General features: G+C 48.1%; 1 protein-coding gene, 1 long non-coding RNA gene and 1 other non-coding gene across 3 annotated transcripts in view; 1 reads left to right on the top strand and 2 right to left on the bottom strand.

Moving 5' to 3' along the window:
- Window positions 1-4,764, bottom strand: part of LOC119951693 (zinc finger protein 239-like) — a 62,171-nt gene extending 57,407 nt beyond the window's left edge. Inside the window, exon 1 of the mRNA XM_038774938.1 lies at window positions 4,705-4,764. The gene's annotated coding sequence lies outside the window, so the exon portion shown is untranslated. The remainder of the gene's footprint in view (window positions 1-4,704) is intronic.
- Window positions 4,765-15,236: 10,472 nt separating this feature from the next.
- Window positions 15,237-18,644, bottom strand: LOC119951696. The gene is made up of 3 exons (XR_005457657.1): window positions 18,447-18,644; window positions 17,801-17,878; window positions 15,237-15,942 (listed from the first exon to the last, which is right to left on the bottom strand). It is a non-coding gene; the product is annotated as an uncharacterized LOC119951696 (long non-coding RNA).
- Window positions 16,326-16,397, top strand: trnae-uuc. The gene has a single exon. It is a non-coding gene; the product is annotated as a tRNA-Glu (tRNA).
- Window positions 18,645-21,892: the final 3,248 nt, after the last annotated feature.

The raw sequence follows: 21,892 nt of genomic DNA, 5'->3' as shown, positions 1-21,892 counted from the left end.
TTTGCCAGAATCCTTAGGATGCATTTAGCTTGGTAAAGAAACGCGTGTGTGCCATTTCACTTCTGATCTCTTCTCTTTTTGGGATCAAGTAGTGTTCCCTCCTTATGTTATTGTCGAGATCCTTAGGAAGGATGCAGATTCTTAAGTCCCCCGAGGGATTTTTGACACACACCATCGAACTGACCGAGTCAGTTGGGTCAGTGACTTTGGAGATGATGCCTTTCTTCTGAAGACTCGCAAGTTCTGATTTTAACCGTTCCCTCAGGGGACCAGGCACTCTCTCCTGAGTGGGTAAACTGGTTTCGCACCAGCGCGCAGTGGAATCTGATATTGATATGGAAGTGTGCCCATGCTGCTGAAGACATCTGGGTATTGTTCCAGTATTCCGTCAATGCTGGTCTGAAGAGCGTGATGAGAAGACGTCATGGTGTGGACTCTTCGAAAGAGGTTCAGTTGCTTGCAGGTTTGCACACCTAACAGCGATGACTTGGCAGGTTGAACAATCTCAAACCTGAGGCTCGCCTCCCTGTCTTTGTTCGACACAGCTAAATGGCATAACGCCAGTGAGGAGATCGCGTTGCCATTGTAGTCATGGAGTTGGAAGGCAGCTGGAAGGATTTTGGGAGCATTTTTGATCTTTATAAAGTCGAGCTTTGATGTCAGGTTAGCGGAGGCACCTGTGTCCAGTTTGAACTTAATGGGGCAGTTGTTTCCAGTCAACACTGTGTTCCATTCAGCTTCAGCGCTCAAACATGTAATTTTCCTCGTCCTCGCAATGGATTGACTTCACTTGTGAAGTGTTCTGTGCGGAGGTTTCAAACTTGGTGATGATTCCCACTTGGAATGGTTTATCCAGGTATTCCTTGTCTGGATCCGTTGTACTACCTTGATCCAGCTCATCCGTTTGAAATTGCACACTTCTGATGCGACTCTGCTTTAAGAGCGATCTTTGACTTCTGAATTGAGGTGCAGATCTGCACTGGGCAGCATAATTATTAGGTTTCCCGCAGTTGAGACAGTGTTTGCGGTTGCAGGGCATTTTTTGCTAAAGTGGGTGGTTCCACAATTTGTGCACGTCATCGTGTCACCGACATGACTTTCCACGCGTCTTCGCACATGCGCGATGCGGTTTTCGGCCGTTTTGTACCTTTGCCCGTGGTGTGCCTGCGCAGAGCAGTTCAGGGGCATTTCATTTTTTTTTTTGCCCTGTGCATGTGCTGGGAGCTAATCCGCGCACACAAGATGGCTGCCGTCAGAAACATGGGGGCGCTGCAATCAGGAGATGGCCTGAACACACTTGACATAGAGGGAGGTTTTTTCCACCATGTTCAGCGATCTTATACTGTAGTTAGCGATGTTTTGAGTGTTCATGCACCATTCATGTTTCTATGGCGATTTCTAAAGTCATATGTTTAAGCTTTAGTGGTTGCTCTTTGAGAGGATTAGCATGGATTCCAAAAACTATCTGGTCTCTGATCATCGAGTCAGTTAGTGCACCAAAGTTACGAGATTGGGCGAGCAATCTGAGCTGGGGAAAAAATCTGTTGAAGGATTCATCTGTTCCTTGCAACCTTTTCTTTAAAATGTAGCGCTCAAAGATTTCATTTTCCTGGACCTCGCAACAGCTATCAAATTTTTTAAGGACTGTTTCATACTTAGTTTTGTCCTGCCCATCTGTGTAGTTAAACGAGTTGTAGATCTCTAACGCGTGTTCACCAGCAGTAGTCAATAAGAGCTATTTTCCAAAATAGCTCTTATTGACGTTTGTTAAATCAGAAGCCTCTACATACGGTTGGAATTTCTGTTTAAACAAGCGCCAGTTAACACTAAGGTTAACGTTGGTCCTGAGGTGATGAGGAGGTTGTGGTTTGTCCATCGTGCCTGGATTCAACAGGGTTGTTCCGGCTGCATCTGTTGTCGAATAGCTGTCTTGATTGTTTCCCTAAACTTACTGAATTTTCCTAGGTAGATGCAGCAGCAACTACCAGTACCATGTTATGTTATGCTATTTGATTAACATATGTTGCTACTGACCATAGATGAAGTTGAAAGACACTCCAGCCCTTGACGTAAGTTGAAAGGATTTATTCAGTAACAACAACTAGATAAATGAGTTTGACACTCTGCTGATCTAACTCTAGAAACTCAGTGATAATGACTAACTGTACAACTGGGATCTAGGTCACATGTGGTGACCCAGCCTGAGATCTAAACTATTCTGGTGCTAATCCTGCAGTCCCTGCCAGGAGTGCGAGGGAGGGTCTACTGTGTGTCTGGTTTCCTAATGAGTTGTGTAATGCCCTTTAGTGGCTGTGCCACAGCCGGGAGTTCGGATTAACCCCTTAGTTACATGTCAGTCTACATATCATTACACTGTCCATTCTTGGGCAACGATCAATGGCTCCTCATCACTGGAAATTACAATGCAAACAAACTCAGGACTTGACAATCCCGGCGATGGGTCATAGATACATAGAAGATAGGAGCAGGAGGAGGCCATTTGGCCCTTCGAGCCTGCTTGGCCATTCATCACGATCATGGCTGGTCATCCAACTCAATAGCCTAATCCTGCTTTCTCCCCATAGCCTTTGATTCCATTCTCCCCAAGTGCTATATCCAGCCACCTCTTCAATATATTCAAAGTTTTAGTATCAACTACTTCCTGTGGTAATGAATTCCACAGGCTCTCCACTCTTTATGTGAAGAAGTGTCTCCTTATCTCTGTCCGAAATGGTTCACCCTGAATCCTTAGGCTGTGATGCCTGGTTCTGGACATACCCATCATTGGTAACAACTTCCCTGCATCTACACTGTCTAGTCCTGTTAGAATTTTATAAGTCTCGATAAGATCCCCCTCATTCTTCTGAACTCCAGTGAGAACAGTCCCAATCTAGTCAATCTCTCCTCATTTGACAGTCCCGCCATCCCTGGAATCAATCTGGTCAACCTTTGCTGCACTCCCTCGAGCAAGAACATCCTTCCTCAGAGAAGGAGACCAAACCTGCACACAATAATCCAAGGCCTCACCAAGACCCTGTACAATTGCAGCAACACATCCCTGCTTCTAAATGTATATTAAGAAAGAAAGAAATGGTAAAAGACAGTTAAAATGAAATTAAAACAAATGGGTCGAGATGGGGCTGATCATCTGAAGTTGTTGAATTCGATGTTCAGGCCAGAAGGCTGTAGTGTGCCTAACCGGAAGATGAGATGTTGTGAGATGTTCCTATGTATTCAATTGCTCAGCCATTTCTTTGTCCCTTATTATGCATTCCCCTGTTTCTGTCTGCACTGGGCCTACATTTCTCTTAACCAATCTCTTTCTCTTCACATATCTGTAGAAACTCTTAGTGTAAGTCTTTATGTTCCCTTCAAGCTTCCTTTCGTACTGTACTTTCCCCTTCTTCATCAATCCCATCATCCTTCTTTGCTGAATTCTAAACTGCTCCCAATCCTCAGACCTATTATATTTCTTGGCCAATCTGTATACTTCTTCCTTGTATCGGATACTATTTCTAATTTCCTTTGTAAGCCATGGATTTTACCCCCTTTCCTTGTGTGCCAGACAGGAATGAACAGTTGCTGTAGTTCCTCCATGCATTCCTTGAATGTTTACCATTGTCTATCCACTGTCATCCCTTTAAGTAACTCTCCCCAATCTATCAAGGACAACTCACGCCTCAATCCTCATAGTTGCCTTTATTAAGATTCAGCACCCTAGTCTCCGAATCAACTACTTCACTCTCCATCTTGATAAAAAAATCTATCATATTTTGGTCGCTCATCCCCAAGGGGTCTCGTACAGCCAGATTGGCAATGATTCCCTTCTCATTACACAGTACCCAGTCTAAGATGGCCTGCTCTCCAGTTGGTTCCTCCACATATTGGTCAAGAAAACCATCCCGTGGGCAGCACGGTGGCACAGTGGGTTAGCCCTGTTGCCTCACGACGCCGAGGTCCCAGGTTCGAATCCCTGCTCTGGGTCAATGTCTGTGTGGAGTTTACCCATTCTTCCCATGTTTGCGTGGGTTTCACCCCCACAACCCAAAGATGGGCAAGCTAGGTGGATTGGCCACGCTAAATTGCCCTTTAATTGGACAAAATGAATTGGATGCTCTAAATTTTTAAAAAAGAAAACCATCCCGTATACACTCCAGGAATTCCTCCTCTACAGCATTGTGGCTAATTTGATTTGCCCAATCTATTACATGCATCTCTAATTTCTTTTTTAATGCCATTCCCAACCTTCCCAGTGTAGTTTGGGGGTCTAGAAATGACACCCACTAATGTTTTTTGTCACTTTGTTTTTCTCAACTCTACCCATACAGATGACCAGAGTCATCTTTATCTTGCTCGAGTGTATATGTATGATCCAACGAGCTTCATAACTGTACACTGTAGCATAGTGGTTAGCACTGTGGCTTCACCGCGCCAGGGTCCCAGGTTCGATTCCCTGCTGGGTCACTGCCTGCGCGGAGTCTACACGTTCTCCCCTTGCCTGCGTGGGTTTCCTCCGGGTGCTCCTGTTTCCTCCCACAGCCTCACACTCCAAAGTGTCCTGCACAGTCTGGGTGTCCCTTGTGACCACCTTATCATTCCCACCAAACTACCTGAGCAGCACTTCTCAGGCCCCTTTATCAAGCTCGCCATTGTTCCACTGAAATAGATTTGCGAGCATTTCATATTCATCTTCAACTGGCTTACCTTCCACGTCTTTACCTTCCCCATCATCTTCGAAGTCATCATATATATCTTCATCGTATTCATCATTGGAGCCAGTACCATCTCCAATAATTTCTCCTGTAAAATACAACATTACACACAGAATTAATCATAATCTTTTATTGTCACAAGTAGCCTTACTTTAACACTGCAATGAAGTAACTGTGAAAAGCCCCTAGTCGCCACATTCCGGCACCTGTTCAGGTACACAGAGGGAGAATTCAGAATTCTCAGCCGGTCCAGGAATTGAGACGTGCTGCTGGCCTTGTTCTGCATCACAAACCAGCTGTCTAGCCCACTGAACTAACCCAGCCCTGCTGGTTTATGTGTTCAAACAGGAGGCAGCCAATTTCAAAGTCAGCATTGAGTTTTGTTGCCAAACTTTTATTTAACATTCCATGCTGTGGAATTTTGGGAGGACTGAAGAAATTAAAGAATGAGTAATTTGGTACAGTTTTCTAACTGTTCTGTGATGACCCCGACTTTTTTTCCTTTCTTCCAGTCTACCTTGCAGCCTCCGCGCTCCATGATTTCTAATTCATCAAGCAATGAAGGTTTACGCTTGTCAGGCTGCGATTCCATCTGGTATACTTTCGTTTTCACCTCATTTGTAAAGTACTCATTCGACTCTAACTTAAACTCCAGAGTGAAACTCCTCGCCTTTTCATGCTCTGAATATTGAGCATTCACATCTGGTAGATGCTTTAATATGGGCTCATCATGCTTGTGTACCATGCCACTCACTACATACACCTTCTTGAAGACTGTTAACCAGAAATCTGGAATGCTCTTTGGCTCTTCATTCACTTTTTCAAATTTGTGGTCCTCAGCCTGGATTTCTGCTGAATACTCATCGAATGACTGTACTATCATATCCCGTTGGGATCTGTTGAGCTCGGACGGCCACCCTTCTTCTGGAATGTACAGTCACTCAACTAACTTCAGGGATTCACATGAATCCGCTCCTATGATGGACTTGATTTTCATGTCCACAACCTAAAATAGTAACATGTACGTTGTGTCATGCACACTAAGCTCAAGTTCACATTCACTGAACGTCTCCATTTTTTTTGTACCGTAGCGTACCGGCAGTCCTGGCCAATCAACGATTTTCGGCTGCATGTTCAGCCTGTCCAAAACGGACCGACTGAGGAGCTTGGCTCTCGTTCAGGTGTCAAGGTTGCATCGCATCAATGAGTCATTCAAGAACACAAAAATTTTCCATCTGGTTTTGATGTCCTCCGATTTGTTTTTACTAATGTCGTCATTTTTTGAGGTTATATCTTCATCTTTATGCGTCGAACTCCTCTGGCCCTTGGTTGCAATGTGATCGATAAAGAACTGTTGGTCCGCATCATTTCATCCATCACGGCAACTGATGTGATTCGGTCCACTATAGGACAGAAAAACATAGTTTAATAAAATGATCAACCAGAGCCGGGGTGCAGCACGGTGGAGCAGTGGTTAGCATTGTTGCCTCACGGTGCGGAGGTCCCAGTTTCAATTCCGGCTCTGGGTCACTGGCCGTGTGGAGTTTGTACATTCTCCCCGTGTTTGCGTGTGTTTTGCCCCCACTACACAAAGATGTGCAGGGTAGGTGGATTGGCCACACTAAATTGCCCCTTATTTGGAAAAAATGAATTGGGTATTCTAAAATTTTTTTTTTAATGGCCTCACCAAAACAGACTTTTCCAAAGGCCAGATATTGCCGTGGGCCATGTCAATTGCCACACTTCTGGCACAAGATGGTGGTCCTTGGCGGACGCTTAAAATGGCTGCCCACACTGTGACCACATATTTTTATGAAGTGTGTCACAGCACTAATGGCGCTGGTATCTTCCTCTATGTTGGTGCCAAAATGCTTCAAGCTGTGTGCGCTGATTTGATGTGCAGTTAACTCCCTCGCACAGCAAATCTTTATTGCTTGTTCCAACATCAAATCTTCTTCCCGCAGCAACCTCTCATGGAGCTTATAATTTTATAACCCAAATACAATTTGGTCACGGATCATTGAAGATTTCAGACTACTGAAATTGCATGACAAAATCAGTCAGTGACAAAATTATTGAAAGATTCACCTGGTTTCTGGGTACGCATACGAAAAATGCATCTCTCAAATGTTTCATTATTTTTGAGGGAGCAATGCTGATCAAAGTATCCAATGACTTAATCGTATCTCTTGCTCTACTCATCACTATCAAAAGCAAAAGTATATCTTTCAATTGCTTGTGGATCCGCCACTGTCAGCAGCAACGTAATTCGCCTTCATCAGGCTATGCCTGCAGACCAAGGCCGAAACATAGAGATTAAACTGCTGCTTGAAGACACACCAGTTTTAATCTACAATACCCAATCCTTGAAGTTGGTGGGGTGTGTTTCAACCTTCCATCTCGAATTTCAGTGTCTTTTACTGCGTTGAGTCACCAATGGTCGCAGTTCACCAAGTTGGTTCTTCAGCTGATTTAACTTTGTCTTTCAGTTTGGATGTTACCTTCAAATCTTCACACTTCTGGTACCATGTTTTATTTTGTGATCTTGTCCAGCAATGATTCTACAGAACTCTGGTGACTTAGCCAAAACGATGAGTGATTAATGTGTACGTGGTTAGGAAACGATACGAATCTTATGCAGATCAAATTATTACAGAGTTATTTTGCACTCTCCTAGAACTACCCTTATGTGTGACTATCCTTGTGTACGCCTCACAACATTCTCCGAGTAGCCGGATGTCACCTGAGTGATGTCTTACGCCACATGCTGGTGGGAGGTCACACTGCTGAGTCCAAGTAATAGTATCTACAGCCACAATTATCTTGAGATTTTAAATGATAGTCTGATCAAGCGGCTAAAGGGGCAGGATTTAGGCTCCAGTCTAAATGGAGGCATATATTTGAGTTCCTATGCTGCCACTTTTTGGTTGGTCTGTCATTTCAATCTGTTCCGCAAACCCTTCTTGATGGGTTGAAGGCAGATGATATTTGCTGCGCTGCATCTTGGCAGGAAGAACAGGGATAAGCAGCAGGATTTTACCTTGCATTCTCCAATCACCTGCTGCCAACAGCAAGTGGTGATGGCAGCTTCCATCAGTGGGTTACCCCCATCCCCGGGACACAACATACTCCAGTCAGAGTAAAACCTCCTCAAAGACCGAGCACAGGCTCAGAAAATGCAGGTAGATTATATTCCGCGCACTAAACCTCCCAGCAACATTTACACAATACGAGAGTGAGTGAACTTGCTTTGAGCTTCTTTGCTTCTTCCTTTGTGTGAAGCTCCTGTGTCCTCATGGGACTGAGTAAATTCAGTGAGAAGTTTTCTTGCGATATATCACGAGGTTTGTAGTTAAATCTGGGAGATATTTGTATCTCCCAGATACAAATAAATATAATATAGATATTATACAAGTATAGTATCGGGAAGTGACAAGTTGTCCACCTGGTTGTAAGAACAGAATAAAACAGGAGAGAAAGATATTGAAGGTTAAAAACTTGTTGCTGTCCAGACAGACTTGGGTGGGTTTGTACAAGGAAGTACAAAGGTGAATTGTTTAGAACCTTTATCATTGAATTTTCTTTTAGAATTTGTAGCGCAGAAGGAGGCCACCCGGCCCATCGAGTCTGCACTGGCCCTTACAAAGAGCACCCCACTCAAGCGCCTATCCCCATAACTCCTACTTATCCTTTATGGATACTAAGGGCAATTTAGCAAGGCCAATCCACCTAACCCGCACATCTCTGGACTGTGGGAGGAAACCGGAGCACCCGAAGAAAACCCACGCAGAGACGGGGAGAACGTGCAGGCTCCGCATAGAGAGTGACCCAGCCGGGTATCGAACCTGAGACCCTGGAGCTGTGAAGCAACTGTGCTAACCACTATGTTATCATGCTGCCCTTATTTCAAGGGAATTGGAGAACAAGGCTAAATTAAATGAAAATAGCTTGTTGTCACAAGTAGGCTTCAATTAAGTTACTGTGAAAAGCCCCTAGTCGCCACATTCCGGCACCTGTTCGGCGAGGCTGGGACGGGAATTGAACCGTGCTGCTGGACTGCCTTGGTCTGCTTTAAAAGCCAGCAATTTAGCGTAGTGTGCTACATCAGTCCTACTACAGTTGTATTGTATTTTGATGAAACATGACATCACTTTATTTCTTCTGTGCGTCATGAACTTTTAGAATCCATAGAATCCCTATACTGTAGTGCAGAATGAGGGCATATGTTCCATTGAGTCTGCACCGACCTTCCAAAAGAGCATTACACCTAGGCCCACTCAGCCGCACTATCCCCGTTATCCCACCTCACCTCATTGGACACTTAAGGGGAGGTTTTGGCATGGTCAATCCACCTAACCGGCACATCATTGGATTGTGGGAGGAATCCAGTGCATGCAGAGGAAACCCACTCAGATACAGGACAACGTGCAAATGCCACACAGTCACCCAAAGCCGGAATTGAACCCGGGTCCCTGACACTTTTACTGCTTCTGATTTTGTGACTGTATTTTAAGAGATCAGTGACAAAGGTTTTAAGGACACAAAGAATCTGCTAATGCCACAGCCAAATTTTAAAGGATTTTAGTCTCTATCACACGAGATGAAACTTTCATGAGGACCAAGTTTTCACAAGTTGTATCAACCGACATTTCCCAATTAAAGTTCAAATAAAGTTTTTCTCATTCAAATAAACAAAGAACAAACAATACCACACAAGAAGAGGCCCTTCGGCCCTCCAGGCCTGTACTGGTCATACCAATCTTGGCCAAAACCCTCAACACTTCCTTGTGCCATATCCCTCTACACCCATCCTATCCATGTATTTGTCAAGATGCCTTTTGACCACGGTTAATGTATTTGCTTCCACAACCTACCCTGGCAACACGTTCCAGGCACTCACCACCCTCTGTGTAATAAAACCTGTTTGTGTAAATGCTGCTCGGAGCTTTAGTGAGCGGGATATAGTCCACTTCCATTTTCATGAGCCTGTGCTCTGTGTATTGGGAGATTTGCCCGAGTTGTGTCCCAGGGATGAGCAGTACCCACTGATTGAAGCTATAGTCGGTGCGCTCTGCTGCCAGTGGCCGATTGGAGAGTGCGGGATAAAATCATGCTGCTTGTCCCTGTCTCACTCATTGCAGGGCGAAGGAAGAGAGAATCATTTATGTACTCACTTCCCCGTCTAAAATGTGGCTTTGAGGGACTGTTATTAACGCAGGTGGCATTGCAAGAGTCTTTAATAATCTGATACAAATCAACAGCAATCAATGTGCAGGTTTGAGAGAAGCTTTATGAACCATCACAGGCAGAAACGGCAGTAAGTAAAGGTACAAAAACAAAAAAACACTGGACAATCTCAGCAGATCTGACAGCATCTGTGGAGAGAGAAGGGAACTAACGTTTTGAGTCTGGATGCCTCTTTGTAAAAGTTGGAGAGAACTGGAAATAGGATCAGATTTAAACAGTTGTGCGGCGGGGGGGGGGGGGGGTGGTGGTTAGGGGGGCTGGGAGGGGGGAGCAGTGAGGCTAGATAGGGGCCAGCGGTGGGTGGCAATTGACAAAGATGTTGGGGCTGGTTTAGCTTAGTGGGCTAGACAGCTGGTTTGTGATGCAGAACAAGGCCAGCAGCGCGGGTTCAATTCCCATACAAGCTTACCTGAACAGCCGCCGGAATGTGGCGACTAAGGTATTTTCACAGTAACTTCATATTTGTGACAACAAAAGATTATTATTACGTTGTGCGCAGAATAATATAGGGATCATAAATGAGGGTGAGTAAGCCATGATGTGGAGATGCCAGCATTGGACTGAGGTGGGCACAGTAAGAAGTCTTACAACACCTGGTTAAAGTCCAACAGGTATGTTTGGAATCACGAGCTTTCGGAGAATAGCTCCTTCATCAGGTGAGTGATTAAAGCTAAGGAGGGTGCTGATAGTGGCACATGAAGAGGTTAGAATGTGTTAATGGCAGAACAAAGATAATCAGTGTCTCAATGGACAACTAGGAACAGGGGATATATGGCCTAAGTGGTGTGGGGGAGACAAGACAGTGGTAAGACCATAAGACATAGGAGCAGTATTATCCTCTCAGCCCATTGTGTCTGTTCCACCATTCAATCATGGCTGATATTTTTCTCATCCCCATTCTCCTGCCTTTTCCCCATAACTCCTGATCCCCTTATTAATCAAGAAAAAAACAGGTCGATGGAAGAAATTAAAATAAATTGATAAAAATATAAATGTGGTGAAGGTGGAAGAGAGAGTTCACAGCCTCAAGTTGTTGAACTCAATGTCAAGACTAGAAGGCTGCAATGTGCCTAATCAGAAGAAGAGATGCTGTTCCTCTAGTTTGCACTGGGCTTCCCTGGAACATTGCAGCAGGCCAAGGACAGACATGTGGACATGAGAACAGGACAGTGAGTTGAAATGGCAAACGACAGGAAGATCTGGGTCCTGCTTGAAATGAAAATGAAATGAAAATCACTTATTGTCACAAGTAGGCTTCAAATGAAGTTACTGTGTAAAGCCCCTAGTTGCCACATTCCAGTGCCTATTCAGGGAGGCTGGTACGGTAATTGAACACGCGCTGCTGGCCTTGTTCTGCTTTACAAGCCAGCTGTTTAGCCCACTGTGCTAAACCAGACCCGCGCTTGTGGACGTCTGAAGGTGTTCTGCAAAGCAAAAAGGTGAAATGTATTCTCTCAGGCTTGAGTGAGTACAGAAATGCAGAGGGGAAGGGGAAGTGTAACACAGCATAAGATAGTGTATTCAGTTAACATTCAAAAATAAAGGTGAGGTATTGATCTTTTGCTCTCTCTCAGATTAAAAGTGCACGTAGGTGTTACCGTCTGGTTTTGAACAGAGGACCATTTCTGTATCAGGCGAATGTGATAACCACTACAGCACTGTGCGTAAGGAGTGCAAAATAGTCCTGCAGATAATTTAAACTGTGTACTAATGCTGCACTTGTCCTGCTGAAACAGAATTGGGCTGGGATATGACAGAACATTGTACAGAAATTGATCTCGTGGTAAAAATACTCAGCTCATTCGGAGGCCATTCAGCCCATCATGCTGATGATAGCTTTTCTCAAAGAACTCAAATAAAAGCAAATGCTGTGGATGCTGAATATCTAAAATACAAAAAAAATAGTGACTAAAGTTTGCAGGTTTGTCTGCAACTGTGGAGAGTGAAACAGAGTTGATGTTTCCAATCCCTGTGATTTTATTGTTCTTTGTTCTTACAGGCTAAGAGCAATGAATGGATTTATTGAAGCAGATTAACACTTTAATGCATCGTCTCAGAGACTGAGTAAGAGTAAATAAAAGCAAATTACTGTGGATGCTGAAATCTGAAATAGGGTCAGATATAACAGTAGGGTTGGCACGGTGGTTAGCACTCCAGGTATCACCGCTCCAGGATACTGGGTTCAATTCTGGCCTCAGGTGACTGTCTGTGTGGCGTTTCTACTTTCTCCGTGTGTCTGCGTGGGTTTCCCCTGGGTGCTCTGGTTTCCTCACACAGTCCAAAAATGTGCAGGTTAGGTGGTTTGGCTATGTTAAATTGCCCCTTACTGTCCAAAAGTTTAGACGGGGTTACTGGGTTATGAGGATAGGGTGGAGGCTTGGGCTTAAGTAGGCTGCTCTTTCCAAGGGCCGGTGCAGACTCGATGGGCCCTCCGTCTGCACTGCAAATTTTATGAAATAAACCTGAAGCTATTTCCAGTTCTCAACAGCTTTGTCTAAGAGCCATCCAGACTCGAAACGTTAGCTCCTTTCTCTTTCTGCAGATGCTGTCAGACTGATTCAGAGTAATATGGGTTCCCTAAACATTAAAATATGAATATTAAATATCAAATTGAAACATGTCTTAAAATGTGGTTGCAATATTTGGAAGGTGTTGAAGTTAAAATGTGTGAGATTTTATTGATGATTGAGAGGAATGAATTGCAACCTTAGGGATTTGTAGGTCTATTACGGTCTACACGTTCAGATGTAAACCAAGATTTTGTCTCTCTGCGCTTTACGCAGTATCTGCCTAGCTAGCTTCGTCGGTAACTAATGAAACTCCAAATTTTAGGGTTGTGGGTTGGAGCCCCACTGTTGGAAATGTATGGTTCTTTGAAAACAAGCTGGCTTACACATGGAAAGGTCCAATGAGTTGTTGTCATGTTATTCTATTGCCAGAACAATTTCCCGACAACATTCCGAAATTTCCTCTCCGAATTCCATCTCTGCAAAACAAGCATTTGAATTGTAGCCCACCACAGGTAATATGTATATGATCTTCACTGCGTGGTAACTGCAAGAGAAATGCAGAGAACAAGACCCAACACCCTGTACATGGCCTCCTTTAATCTCACAAAGACCTTCAATGCTGTCAACTCTTTAAAAAGAATGTAGAGTACCCAATTCATTTTTCCAATTAAGGGGCAAATTAGCGTGTTCAATCCACCTACCTTGCACATCTTTGTGTTGTTGGGGAAAAACCCATGGAAACACAGGAGACTGTGCAAACTCCACACAGGCAAACGCCACCCGGACAGTGACGCAGAGCCGGGATTGAACCTGGGACCACGGCACCGTGAGACTGCAGTGTGAACTTCTGAGCCACTGTGCTGCCCCAATGCTGTCAACTTTGAGGAGTTTTGAAGCGCCCTCCATTTCTGCTGCCTTAAAATCACAGTCATCGGCCTGCTTCACGATCTCCTGTCGCTCATTTTTGTTTTAATGATCCTGCTCACCCTCACAGTATTCTGGATCTGTTTCTACAGTATGGTGGCTGCCATGTGTGCCTCACATGTGACAAGTTCTCGTTTCAAGATCCGACAGAATTGTTGATGAATTGTTTTAACATCAGAATAAGCAAATTTTTATAGACCTGGAAGTGGTTGGGATGGAGAGCTGGGGTAAGGTGCCTCATGGAAACGGTAGAATTTGACAAATTTGAATGAAAGATAACTGATGTAAGTAATGGAATACGACTCATGTATATATGTATTTGTTCTTGATGTGTGTTCACGCTTACCTTTGTTCTGTACAATATGAAAAATCCTCAATGAAAATATTTAAAAAAAACATTTGTGCATCATTTCCAGCCAGGTGATATTTACCGGTTGAAATACTTGTACATCACCAAGATTTTCTTAATGCTTATAGTCAGCGAAAACAAATTATAGCCAAAAGGCGAGATATTAACTGAGACACGGTTGGTCTTTCAGATTTCCTTGTACATCTTTGGATACGTGATTATAATAAACCAGTACAGAGGCAGTTGCTGTCATGCATTTCCATTTCAAGGTTGTCTGCTATAACACGGTACATTGAGTGTCAGAGTCGATTCCCTTTCACCCACATGTTGTAGCTGCAGTAAAAGACCTGCTCCAGGTGAGGTTCGAACTCACAACCTCGGCATAGCTCACTGACTGTACTGCTGTATAAGTACCGCGCTCTAACCAATTGCGCAACTGGAGGACATAACGATGAGGCGAGATAGTCACTCTTCAAAATCAACACTTGAGACAAATAAGATGTTTTTCAGCTGACAGACTGAGAGATCCTCCAAGAGTCCGAAATCAGATTCTGCCCACCACACCGTGAGACTGCAGTGTGAACCTCTGAGCCACTGTGCTGCCCCAATGCTGTCAACTTTGAGGAATTTTGAAGCGCCCTCCATTTCTGCTGCCTTAAAATCACAGTCATCGGCCTGCTTCACGATCTCCTGTCGCTCATTTTTGTTTTAATGATCCTGCTCACCCTCAGCAAGCTCCCCTCTTGAGTGGAACTAAACTATGGAACAGACTGTTCACGCTGCACCACCTGCAGGCCAGATTCAAGGTTGTCCCATTTGTCATTTAATTGCAGGATGCTTGCATCTGGGCTCACTCGGAGACCGAGCTCCAAGCCATCATAAACATCATCACTGAGATATACGAAAGCATAGGCCCCACACTAAACTCCCATGAAAAAAAAGTCATATATTTACCCCCCACCCCCCCAAAATCCAGTTACCAACATCTATAATGGTCAACATGAACTTCTTTCCACACCTTTGGAACTTATTGTCAACAAGGGCGGCCACTGAGGATGAAGTTCCCCACGGCCTTCAGTTTGTCAGTGCAGACTTCAGTCGGCTGAGGAAAAGAGTTATTAAAGGTCAGGAGCATAGACCTGGCATCAAACCCATGGCCTACAATGCAGTATTTCTTTTTAATAATCTTTATTGTCACATTCCATTAACACTACAGTGAAGTTAGTGTGAAAATCCCTTAGTCGCCACACGGCGGCGCCTGTTCAGGTATACAGAGGGAGAATTCAGAATGTTCAAATGACCTAATAGCAACTCTTATGGGGGGAAACCGGAGCACCCAGAGGAAACCCACGCAGACACGGGGAGAACATGCAGACACTGAGAACCGACAATGACCCAAGCAGGAATCGAACCTGGGACCCTGTCGCTGTGAAAACCACTATGTTACTGTGCTGCTCCCAAAAGGGACTTCCCTTTTGTCCTTTCACTCCCCTCTCTCCGCCTCTGGACTTGTTTCCCATCTGTAAAACTATGAAATTTTCAGCTCTGATAAGAGATCATCCAGTTGGAAAATTAATTCTGTTTCTCACTCGGTAGATGCTGCCATATCAAGCTTCATTCAATCAGATAACCTTTTTAATCCCCTGTCATCGAGCCCGGGGTGAATGCATTGACTCTGAACGACTGGACCATCTGGGCTCCACCATCATCAGCGGAGTGTTTCCTTGTCCATCGTTCCTTATGTCAGATAATTCATCCTGCCATGCTCTCTGTTACATAACTTCCATTCTGTTCTTTCCAGCGAGTGACTCCTGAATTTATGATCTGAAAATGCTGGAAATACTTCAACAGATCAATTAATCTTTAGTTTAAAAAAAACATGAATAGCACTGTACCTCACTGTGAAATAACTTTGGTGACAAGCTTGTATTTATTAAACGCATCTTGGCAATTAAGGGGCAGACCAACCCCAATACCCTCATCAACCTTCTCTGTTTACCTTATCAAAAATCTCAAGACACTTCCTTCAACACGTTTCGCCCTGCTGGCCTTCAATACTTTTGTCCAAGTGGTGTTAATTTTATCCTGAGTTCCCGCTTCTAAATGTTTTCACACGTCGAGGTTAAACTGATTGGTCTGTCGGGATGGGCTGATACTTACATTTAGGATTAGTCGGGATTTAATATCAGTGTCAGGAAACCTGAGAAAACAGAGAGAAATTATGAAATTCTAATTACATTGAAAACACTGATAACGCATAAATAACTCAATAATTAATCATAGTTCAAGGTGTAAATGGGAGGTAATAATTGGATGTATCAAGTAAATAATTAATAAAGTCCAGGCAGCGTGTCGGGATTGTACAAAATAAAATTACCATAATAGTTACATTCTGAATTTAAAACAATAGAAATTGGAAACACTCAGCAGATCTGGAAGAACCTGTGGCGAGAGAAACAGAATTAATGTTGCTGCTCAGTGAGCAAGTAAAAGGGGGGAGGTGGGAAGAAGAACAGAAGGAAATGTCTGAAAAAAGGCTGCAGGGTGGGAGAGAGATTCACTGACAAAAGATTTCAGGATGCGTCCCTGGTGGTCTAGTGGTTAGGATTCGGCGCTTTCACCGCCGCGGCTCGGGTTCGATTCCCGGTCAGGGAATGAAAGTTTACTCTTTTGGGGCAGCAGGGTAGCATGGTGGTTAGCATAAATGCTTCACAGCTCCAGGGTCCCAGGTTCAATTCCCGGTTGGGTCACTGTCTGTGTGGAGTCTGCACGTCCTCCCCCTGTGTGCGTGGGTTTCCTCCGGGTGCTCCGGTTTCCTCCCACAGTCCAAAGATGTGCGGGTTAGGTGGATTGGCCAGGCTAAATTGCCCGTAGTGTCCTAATAAAAGTAAGGTTAAGGGGGGGGTTGTTGGGTTACGGGTATAGGGTGGATACGTGGGTTTGAGTAGGCTGATCATGGCTCGGCACAACATTGAGGGCCGAAGGGCCTGTTCTGTGCTGTACTGTTCTATGTTCTATGCAGGATCAAATGGAGTGGGAATGGGACAAGTAGGGGACGATTCTCCGAGCCCCGCGCCGGGCCAGAGAAATGAAATGAAAATCGCTTATTGTCACGAGTAGGCTTCAATGAAGTTACTGTGAAAAGCCCCTAGTCGCCACATTCTGGTGCCTGTCCGGGGAGGCTGGTACGGGAATCGAACCGTGCTGCTGGCCTGCTTGGTCTGCTTTAAAAGCCAGTGATTTAGCCCAGTGAGCTATACCAGCCCCTGGAATCGCCGCAACCATGCCCCGACGACGGCACGCGATTCTCCGAGGTGCGGCGCTGGCCGTGGGTCGCTGGAATCGGCGGGGCCGCCGATTCTCCGGCCTAGATGGGCCGACCGGCAGCACAGCACCGTTCCCACCAGCGCCGTTAACAGCTGGTCGCTGCCGGCGGGAACTCTGCGAGAAGGGTTGGGGGGGTGGTGGCCTGTGGGGCGGGGAAAAGCGATCTTTCACCGGGGCGGGGGGAGCCTGCGATTGGGGCACACCGATCGGCGGGCTGGCCTCTCCTCCCCCCCCCCCCCCCCCCCGGGGCTTACTTTCCTGCTCGGCCGGCCCCTGAACACCGACGCCATGTTGAGTTGGCCAGCGCACTGAAGAAGTCCCCCGCGCTTGCGCAGGTTCTGGCCCCCTGTGTGGGACAGAATCAGTCGTCCTCGTGCCCGTTTCGCGACGTCGTGAAACGCGACGTCATGAAACGCGACGGCGTTCACAACGGCGCGAACACTTCGTCTCCATTTTGGAGAATCGCCCCCCCAAAGTCACAAAAGATCTGTCTAGGTGAGGTGTGAATGGCACGATAGCAACCATCTGAATGTAAAGAACAGAAAATAAGAGAAATGAGAAGAAAAAGACACAAAGAAACATGAAACAAAATGGAGACAGAGATTCTGATATAAAATTGCTAAACATAATTTTGAGTACTCAAGGCCGTAAAGTGCCCCCTTTGCACTGGGAAATAAACTATCACATTTCTATCTATTCCCAGTTCAGGGGAAAGGTCACAGAACTGTTACCTTAACATCTGTTTCTCTCTTCACAGAGGCAAGTCTGGGCTGCCGGGGGCTTTATATTCACTGTTTTGTATTCGAGTCCTGTGTGGATTCAAATTAGATGTTTCTTTAATTGAGAACATTAACTGCATTGTGTTCTGACTTTATACAAAATAAGCTGCGATAATGAGCGTGATAAACATTTTCAGATTGGCTGCAGTCAGTTAAAACGAGTTTGAAGCTAAATTCCGCAGTCCTGTAAATCTGAACTCAACCCAGACAAACAAAAATCTACTGATGGTTAAAAATGGTTAATCAGCACCCTTTACATTTCCTTTGTCTTTCAGTCCACGCCCTGGGGGAGGTGTTCGAAGGAGCTCCGACACACACACTGCACAGGGTGAGCAGGGGGATGGCAAACATTACTTGGATAAACAGTGAGCGGGAGACAATAGCAGAAGGTGGGAATCACTGGGAAGGGAGTAGCGAAGTAAAGACATATCATGGAGGGTTTTCAGTACCGAAAGATACCCTTTGACCCGGACTGTCTGCGCTGTCACTCTGAAGGAATAATTTAATTGTCACATCCCGATTGCCCCCCCAGACCTGTAACTTATCCTTGGTATCAATAAGACTCGGTTAAGTGAAGTTGTGCCAGATAATCAATCACCTTGTTTACGCAGTGAATCGGAGGTGCTGTACAGGATAGTGTAACGTGGCCCATCAGCGGTTTGTATAGTGTGGCCTGGGGGAGGGGACGAAAGAACCATTTGGGACACAACGCAGGACGGGAGGTCACCCCTCCCCCTCACCCCTAGTTACACAAACCACTCACCGAGGACTGACCCACACCTGGGCAGGGCTAAGATACAGGAAGCTGCAAACTGGTAGGTTGAGCTGTGAACTGGGCGGGATTGGGGGAGGGGGTGTGAGTGACGGGTCTAGCGCTGTATTAGAGCACACACAGTCACTGCTTTTCCTCATGGATGCTTCACCGGACTCGTATTGGTCAGTGCTTCTCAACTCTGTCTTCCTCTCTCGAGAATGATGTGGAGATGCCGGCGTTCGACTGGGGTGAGCACAGTAACAAGTCTCACAGCACCAGGTTAAAGTCCAACTCATCGCTGCTCATCATCCAAGATTGGACTTTAACGTGGTGTTGTAAGACTTTGGGGCAGCACGATAGCACAGTGGTTAGCACTGTGGCTTCACAGCACCAGTGTCGCAGGTTCGATTCCCGGTTTGGGGCACTGTCTGCGGAGTCTGCACGTTCTCCCCGTGTCTGCGTGGTGCTCCGGGTGCTCCGGTTTCCTCCCACAGTCCAAAGACGTGCAGGTTAGGTGGATTGGCCAAGATAAATTGCCCTTAGTGACCAAAACAAAAGGTTAGATGGGGTTATTGGGTTACGGGGATTGGGTGGAAGTGAGGGATTAAGTGGGTCGGTGCAGACTCGATGGGCCGAATGGCCTCCTTCTGCACTGTATGTTCTATGTTCTTATTCTCTCAAGAATACTAGAGTCTAGTACTCTTCGGGAGGGTTTAAACTAATTTGGCAGGGGAATGGGAACCGGATTTGTAGTCCAGCAACTAAGGAAGCCGATATTCAGGACGCCAAAGCACGTAGTGATGCAGTGGGGAAGGTAACACTGACAAAGGAGAGTACTTGCAGGCAAGGCGATGGGTTGAAGTGTGTATACTTTAATGCAAGAAGCATCAGGAATAAGGGGCGGGATTCTCCGACCCCACGCAGGGTCGGAGAATCGGCCGGCAGCGGCGTTATTCCCGCTCCCGCAGGGTTTTTAAATCTCCGACCGGCCAAAAACCGGCGCTGTGCAAATCCCTGCGGCAGCCTCTGAAAACAGCTGGCGCCGGCGGGATTTCATTTTTTTTTTAGATTCCACAAATCTCCGGCCCGGATGGGCCGAAGTCCCGCCGACGTGGCCACGGGTCACGTCGGCGAAAATCACAGTTGCTTTAAAACGGCGTCAACCATTGATGATGGTTGGCGCCGTTCAGTGTCGGGGGGTGGGTTGCGGCATCGGGGGGGGGGTGGTGGGTTGCGGCATCGGGGTCGGTGGGTTGCGGCATCGGGGGGTGGGTTGCGGCATCGGGGGGTGGGTTGCGGCATCCGGGGGGGTTGCGGCATCGGGGGGTGGGTTGCGGCATCGAGGGGGGCATCGGGGGGGGGGGTTTGCGGCATCGGGGGGAGGGTTTGCGGCATCGGGGGGGTGGGTTGCGGCATCGGGGGGGTTGCGGCATCGGGGGGAGGGCATCGGGGGGGCATGGGGGGGGTTGCGGCATCGGGGGGGGTTTGGGGGCAGCGGCGTGCAGAGAGGGGGGGTGACGGATGCCCGGGGCCAACGCACCGTCGCCCCCCCTCTGTACGCCGCTGCCCCCTACCCCAACCACCCCCCCTCACCACCCCACCTCCCTCCAACGCCCCTACCCCCCTCCCCACCACCCCTAACCCCCTCCAACGCCGCCCCCCCATCTCTCGCAACGCCGTAACCCCCCACCCTCAACGCCGCAACCCCCCCCTCATCGCCGCAACCCCCCCCTCAACGCCGGGTCCCCCCCTCTCAACGACGGGTCCCCCCCCCTCAACGCCGGTACCCACACCCCGTCCCCCTCCCTCTGAAGGCCGGTACCCACACCCCCCCCCCTCTCTCCTCCTCCCCCCCTTCCTTCCTCCTCCCCCCCTTCTTCCTCCTCCCCCCCTTCCTTCCTCCGTCCCCCCTCCTTCCTCCTCCCCCCCTTCCTTCCTCCGTTAGTGGGGGGGTGGGGGGTGCGGCGTTAGTGGGGGGTGGGGGGGTGCGGCGTTGGAGGGGGGTAGGGGTGGTGAAGGGGGTAGGGGTGGTGAGGGGGGGTAGGGGCAGCGGCGTGCAGAGGAGGGGGCGACGGATGCCCGGGGCCAATGCACCGTCGCCCCCCCTCTGCACGCAGCTGCCCCCTACCCCAACGAACTCCCCTCACCACCCCTACCCCCTTCACCACCCCTACCCCCCTCCCCCTCCAACGCCGCCCCCCCCCCCCCCACTAACGCCGCACCCCCCCCCACACTAACGGAGGGAGGAAGGAGGGGGGACAGAGGAAGGAAGGGGGGAGGAGGAAGAAGGGGGAGAGGAGGAAGGAAGGGAGGCAGGAGGAGAGAGGGGGGGTGTGGGTACCGGCCTTCAGAGGGAGGGGGACGGGGTGTGGGTACCGGCGTTGAGGGGGGGGGACCCGGCGTTGAGGGGGGGGGTTGCGGCGTTGCGAGAGAAGGGGGGGCGGCGTTGGAGGGGGTAGGGGTGGTGGGGAGGGGGGTAGGGGTGGTGGGGAGGGGGGTAGGGGTGGTGAGGGGGGGTGGTTGGGGTAGGGGGCAGCGGCGTACAGAGGGGGGGGGCGACGGTGCGTTGGCCCCGGGCATCCGTCGCCCCCTCTCTCTGCACGCCGCAACCCCCCCCCGATGCCGCAACCCCCCCCCGATGCCGCAACCCCCCCCCGATGCCGCAACCCCCCCCGATGCCGCAACCCCCCCCGATGCCACAACCCCCCCCGATGCCGCAACCCCCCCTGATGCCGCAACCCCCCCGATGCCGCAACCCCCCCTGATGCCGCAACCCCCCCCGATGCCGCCACCCCCCCCGACGCCCGCAACCCCCCCCCCGATGCCGCAACCCCCCCCCCCCCCGATGCCGCAAACCCCCCCCCCCGGTGCCGCAACCCCCCCCCCCCCCCCGATGCCGCAAACCCCCCCCCCCCCAAATGCCGGGTCTGTCTCTCTCCTCCCCCCCCCCCCCCCCCCAAATGCCGGGTCTATCTCTCTCCTCCTCCCCCCCCCCCCAAACGCCGGGTCAGTTTCTCTCCTCCTCCTCCTCCAAAAAACGCCGGGTCTCACCACTTCCGCAGCTGGTGAAACTGACGCGTATCGTGTCAGTCAGCTGCTGGCCCCTCCGGGAACGGAGAATCGCCGCCTAAAAGAAGGCCCCCACGCCGGAGTCATCTACTCCAATTTTGCTCGCCGGAAATCGGCGTTACGACGGTCTGCAAAGAATTTCGCCCAAGGTGGGTGAACTTAAGGCATGGATCGGTACTTGGGACTACGATGTGGTGGCCATCACGGAAACTTGGATAGAA

This window comes from Scyliorhinus canicula, chromosome 17 (assembly GCF_902713615.1).
Source record: "Scyliorhinus canicula chromosome 17, sScyCan1.1, whole genome shotgun sequence".
In the NCBI taxonomy this organism is placed as follows: domain Eukaryota; kingdom Metazoa; phylum Chordata; class Chondrichthyes; order Carcharhiniformes; family Scyliorhinidae; genus Scyliorhinus; species Scyliorhinus canicula.
This window is presented reverse-complemented; position numbering and strand designations above follow the sequence as displayed.